Source organism: Diceros bicornis, chromosome 19 (genome assembly GCF_020826845.1).
Source record: "Diceros bicornis minor isolate mBicDic1 chromosome 19, mDicBic1.mat.cur, whole genome shotgun sequence".
NCBI lineage: Eukaryota > Metazoa > Chordata > Mammalia > Perissodactyla > Rhinocerotidae > Diceros > Diceros bicornis.
This window is the reverse complement of record NC_080758.1, coordinates 34831321-34837320: the sequence shown is the minus strand read 5'-3', so window position 1 is coordinate 34837320 and position 6000 is coordinate 34831321. Positions and strand designations below refer to the sequence as shown.

The following is a 6000-nucleotide window of genomic DNA, read 5'->3' as shown; positions in this document are numbered from 1 at the left end:
AAAGTCCTCAAGGGAAATTATGCAATGGGAAACTGACACTTCAATAAACTTGGCTCACACATTTTATTGATTATGGTAAATCTAATTATTGCAATAAAGACTGGGAAAACAAAAAAAGTATGCTTTTCATGCTCCAGTGGTATATATTTCTTTCTATTAGGGTAATACCTGCATGATTAGAATCTACTTCCTAAAAAGTAATAAATAAATCAGGGAGTCATTCCAAACTAAGTTTGCCTCAATTGTCTCGCAAAAATCTTGATGACTTTTTAACTATTTTTGTGGACTGATGGACACTAAATATGATAATACGTTTAAGTACTCATTCCAATAAACATTAAACATAAAATATAATGCATTAACATTTTAAACCAAAAAAATATCAAACTGCACACTTGCTGCTACTTAGAACTCTGGATCCTACCCTCTTTTTTCTTTTCCTGTTTTTGGTTTTTTTTTTTAATTAAAAATACTTAATTGTGCCTGATGCGAATCTTATTTTCCTTGTGGCAATTGCCTTGGGCTCAGTGACCTGTAAAAAGGCAGGCTTCATTTCACTTCACGTTCTGGGACTGACTGGTGTGTGATTTCTCTGCCCTCTGGCCTGTCTCTTCAGCAGGTCACATCAAGAGGCCGTGCCCTGAGGCTGGGAAACAAGGCTCACAAACAAGGAACAAGGTCCCCCAGCAATGAGGAGACCCCTTCCCTTCACCAGTATTGGAGGTTTAATCTGCTCTAAGATCCAAGTTCTGATTCTTCTTTGAAAAACAAACCATTTCTTTTTCTCCTCTGATTTTTTCTTTCTGGGATAAAAGAAAAAAAAAACACAATAGAATACAATTTTATTGACTTTATGATAAACAAAAGAAAGAAAGAAAACTCTCCAAACTATTCTAGATACTTATATGTGAAAAGTTAAAAATTAGTTTTTAAATTCTGAAATCTCTTCCAAGGAAAATATCTATATAGTACAGGTAATCGATTCAAGATTCAGTTAAGATAACTGTAACATTACTTGTTTAGTCACTCAGACTTTCTACCCACAACAATGTTGCTGTTACCTATTTTTCAAAGATGCATTTCTCACTAAGGTGAATAATAAAAAATAAGTGAGAACAAGCTGAAGCAGAATATGAGGTGTGGAGGACGTTTGCATCACATGCATGCAGTAAGGTATAATAGAAAGTCCAAAAGCAAAATACACTCCATTCCTAGGTCTACCACTTATCAACTGTGACTCTTGAAGGAGGTTACTTAGCTTTTTTTGAACCTCAGTTTTTGCATCCATAAGAAGGAGATAACAACAAACGTGAGTATAAAATAAGATGAGAAAAGCATTTTTCATTTTTTATACTGTGGTAAAGCAGTATAAGAACATTATTTGCCAGAATTGTTTGTTGTGAGCCCAATAGAGAGGCCCTGATAATGGAGGATAATTTAAAATCTCATGAAGGCACACTTCACTCTCCAAAGTCAAGACAAAACAGACTGTTCTTGTGTCTATCACGAAAACACTCATTTATGGGCTGGATTCTCAAGTAAATTACAGAAGTCACTCAATACTCAGTTTGACTTTGGAGGGACCATAGAGATAAAGTGGATCTTGGTCTATATCAGTCTAGTTAAAGGAAAAATAAATGAAGTAATCATATTTCCCCATGGATTGGCAATATAGACTGCAGGTCTCAAATATTGTTTTTAATGGGCATCTATCATCTATAAAAAAATTATTAATAAATATTTTGGACAAATTAAAACCTAATCCTAAATATTCTGTGTTTTTTAACAGTAATTTCTATTAATTCAGGCCATCTTTTTCTCTCTCTCACTCTTCCATTTTCTATCTGCACATTCTTAAGGCAGGGGCATATTTGAGACTCTCATAATTCCTACAAGTTAAAAGTTTTGCTAATCCCCACTACAAGAAATACTCAAGAAGGCCCTCAGGCCTGAAAAAAAGAAGAGAAAGGGAACACAAAGCTTGGAGGAAGGAGAAAAGTAGGTAGACAAAATCAGAGAAATAGTAGATCTTTACCGGAATAGGTTAGCAACCACTTAAATACTAAACTCAAAGATCAAAGGAAGAAATTCACCAAAAATAAATTTAACCTCATCACTGTAAACACACAGCCACAACACAAGATAGAATAAGGTATAACAAGAGCAACTTAGAAGGAGAAGAGGAAAGTGACTGAATTGACTTAGTATAAGGAAATAGGAGGCTATCAGATAATGGACTATCTCATACACAAGATTTTTTGCCCAAACCTCAAGGTAACCACTAAACAAATAATCAAAGCAAAACCACATATGATAAACAAAGAGAAAACTAGAAGAATCATAAGACAGAACAACCAAACTGAATTGGCAGTCCAAAACAAATGGGACAAGAAACAAAGGAAATGCAAAAGAACCAGAAAATAAGTGACAAAACAGCAACATTAAGCCCTCATATATCAATAATTACCCTAAATGTAAATGGATTGAACTCTCCAATCAAAAGATATAGAGTAGCAGGATGGATTAAAAAGCAAGACCCAACAATATGCTGCCTTCAGGAAACACATCTTAGCACTAAAGACAAGCACAAGCTCAGAGTGAAAGGATGGAAGACAATACTCCAAGCTAACGGCAAACAAAAGAAAGCAGGTGTTGCCATACTCATATCAGACAAAGTAGACTTCAAGATGAAACAGGTTAAGAAAGACAAAGAAGGGAAATATATAATGATAAAAGGGACACTCCATCAAGAAGACATATCACTTATAAATATATATGCACCCAACATAGGAGCACCAATGTACATAAAGCAACTATTAACAAACCTAAAAGGAGAAATCAATAAGAACACAATAATAGTAGGGGATCTTAACACCCCACTTACAGCAATGGATAGATCATCCAGACAAAAAGTTAATAAAGAAATATTAGACTTAAATGAAAAACTGGACGAGATGGACCTAGTAGACATATACAGAGCACTCCATCCAAAAACAGCTGACTACACATTCTTCTCAAGCACGCATGAAACATTCTCTAGGATAGACCATACGTTGGGAAACAAAGCAAGCCTCAATAAATTTAAGAAGATTGAAATCATAACAAACATCTTTTCAGACCATAAGGCTATGAAACTGGAAATGAACCATGAAAAAAAAACTGGGAAAGTGACAAAAATGTGGAGATTAAACAACATGCTACTGAACAACCAATGGAGCATTGATGAAATTAAAGGAGAAATCAAAAACTATCTGGAAACAAACGAAAATGATAACATGCCATATCAAACCATATGGGATGCAGCAAAAGTGGTCCTGAGAGGGAAACTCATAGCGATACAAGCCCACCTTAACAAACAAGAAAAAGCCCTAATAGGCAACCTTAAATTACACCTAACAGAACTAGAAAAAGAAGAACAAACAAAGCCCAAAGCCAGCAGAAGGAAAGAAATAATAAAAATCAGAGCAGAAATAAATGATATTGAGACCAAAAAAACAGTAGAAAGGATTAATGAAACAGAGTTGGTTCTTCAAGAAGATAAACAAAATAGACAAACCCTTAGCCAGGCTTACTAAGAAAAAAAGAGAAAAGGCTCAAGTAAATAAAATTAGAAATGAAAGAGGAGAAATTACAACGGATACCATGCAAATACAGAGGATTATAAGAGAATACTATGAGAAATTATATGCCAACAAATTGGACAATCTAGAAGAAATGGATAAATTCTTAGACTTATACAACCTCCCAAAATTGAACCAAGAAGAAATGGAGAATCTGAATAGACCAATCACAAGTAAAGAGATTGAAATAGTAATCAAAAACCTCCCAAAAAATAAAAGTCCAGGACCAGATGGCTTCTCCAGTGAATTTTACCAAACATTCAAAGAAGATTTAATACCCATTCTCCTCAAACTATTCCAAAAAATAGAGGAAGATGGAACACTTCCTAAATCATTCTATGAGGCCAACATCACCCCGATACCGAAACCAGACAAAGACAACACAAAGAAAGAAAATTACAGGCCAATATCGCTGATGAACATTGATGCAAAAATCCTCAACAAAATATTGGCAAACCGATTACAACAATACATTAAAAAGATCATACACCATGATCAAGTGGGATTTATACCAGGGACGCAGGGATGGTTCAACATCCGCAAATCAATCAACGTGATACATCACATCAACAAAACAAAGAATAAAAACCACATGATCATCTCAATAGACGCAGAGAAGGCATTTGACAAGATACAACATCCATTTATGATAAAAACTCTCAATAAAATGGGAATAGAAGGAAAGTACCTCAACATAATAAAGGCCATATATGACAAACCCACAGCCAACATCATACTCAACGGGGAAAGACTGAAAGCCATTCCTCTGAGAACAGGAATGAGGCAGGGCTGCCCACTCTCACCACTCCTGTTCAACATAGTACTGGAGGTTTTGGCCAGAGCAATTAGGCAAGAAAAAGGAATAAAAGGAATCCAAATAGGTAACGAAGAAGTGAAACTCTCACTATTTGCAGATGACATGATTGTATATATAGAAAACCCTAAAGAATCTGTTGGAAAACTATTAGAAACAATCAACAACTACAGCAAAGTTGCAGGGTACAAAATCAATCTACAAAAATCAGTTGCATTTCTATATGCTAATAATGAACTAACAGAAAGAGAGCTCAAAAAGATAATACCATTTACAATTGCATCAAAAAGAATAAAATACCTAGGAATAAATCTTACCAAGGAGGTGAAGGACCTATACAATGAGAACTACACGACATTATTGAGGGAAATCTACGATGACATAAAGAAATGGAAAGATATCCCATGCACGTGGATTGGAAGAATAAACATAGTTAAAATGTCTATATTACCTAAAGCAATCTACAGATTCAATGCAATCCCAATCAGAATCCCAATGACATTCTTCACAGAAATAGAAAAAAGAATACTAAAATTTATATGGGGCAACAAAAGACCCCGAATAGCTAAAGAAATCCTAAAGAAAAAGAACAAAGCAGGAGGCATCACAATCCCTGACTTCAAAACATACTACAAAGCAATAGTAATCAAAACAGCATGGTACTGGTACAAAAACAGACACACAGATCAATGGAACAGAATTGAAAGCCCAGAAATAAAACCACACATATACGGACAGCTAATTTTCGACAAAGGTGCTAAGAACATGCAATGGAGAAAGGAAAGTCTCTTCAATAAATGGTGTTGGGAAAACTGGATAGCCACATGCAAAAGAATGAAAGTAGACCACGTGCTATCGCCATTCACAAAAATTAACTCAAAATGGATCAAAGACCTGAAGGTGAGACCTGAAACTATAAAACTCACAGAAGAAAATATAGGCAACACACTATTTGACACTGGTTTTAAAGGAATCTTTTCGGATGACATGCCTACCCAGACTAGGGAAACTAAAGAAAAAATAAACAAGTGGGACTTTATCAGATTAAAGAGCTTTTATAAGACAAATGAAACCAGAATCAAGATGAACAAACAACCAACCAGCTGGGAGAGAATATTTGCAAAACATACATCTGACAAGTGGTTGATCTCCATAATATATAAAGAACTCACACAATTGAACAACAAAAAAACAAACAACCCGATCAAAAAATGGGCAGAGGAAATGAACAGACACTTCTCCAAGGAAGATATACAGATGGCCAATAGGCACATGAAAAGATGCTCAACATCAGTAATCATCAGGGAAATGCAAATCAAAACAACGCTAAGATACCACCTCACGCCTGTTAGAATGGCTATAATCACCAAAACAAAAAACAACAAATGTTGGAGAAGATGTGGAGAAACAGGAACCCTCATACACAGCTGGTGGGAATGCAAATTGGTGCAGCCTCTATGGAAAACGGTATGGAGATTCCTCAAAGAATTAAAAATAGAGATGCCCTATGATCCAGCCATCCCACTACTGGTAATCTATCCAACGCACCTGAAATCAACAATCCAA

At 35.3% G+C, this 6000-nt stretch overlaps 1 long non-coding RNA gene across 1 annotated transcript in view; it reads right to left on the bottom strand.

The window, feature by feature from the left end:
• Positions 1-393: 393 nt before the first annotated feature.
• The window catches only part of LOC131418662 (uncharacterized), a 135605-nt gene continuing 129998 nt past the window's right edge, over positions 394-6000 (bottom strand). The window contains exon 3 of the long non-coding RNA XR_009222952.1: positions 394-803. This is a non-coding gene — a long non-coding RNA (uncharacterized LOC131418662). The remainder of the gene's footprint in view (positions 804-6000) is intronic.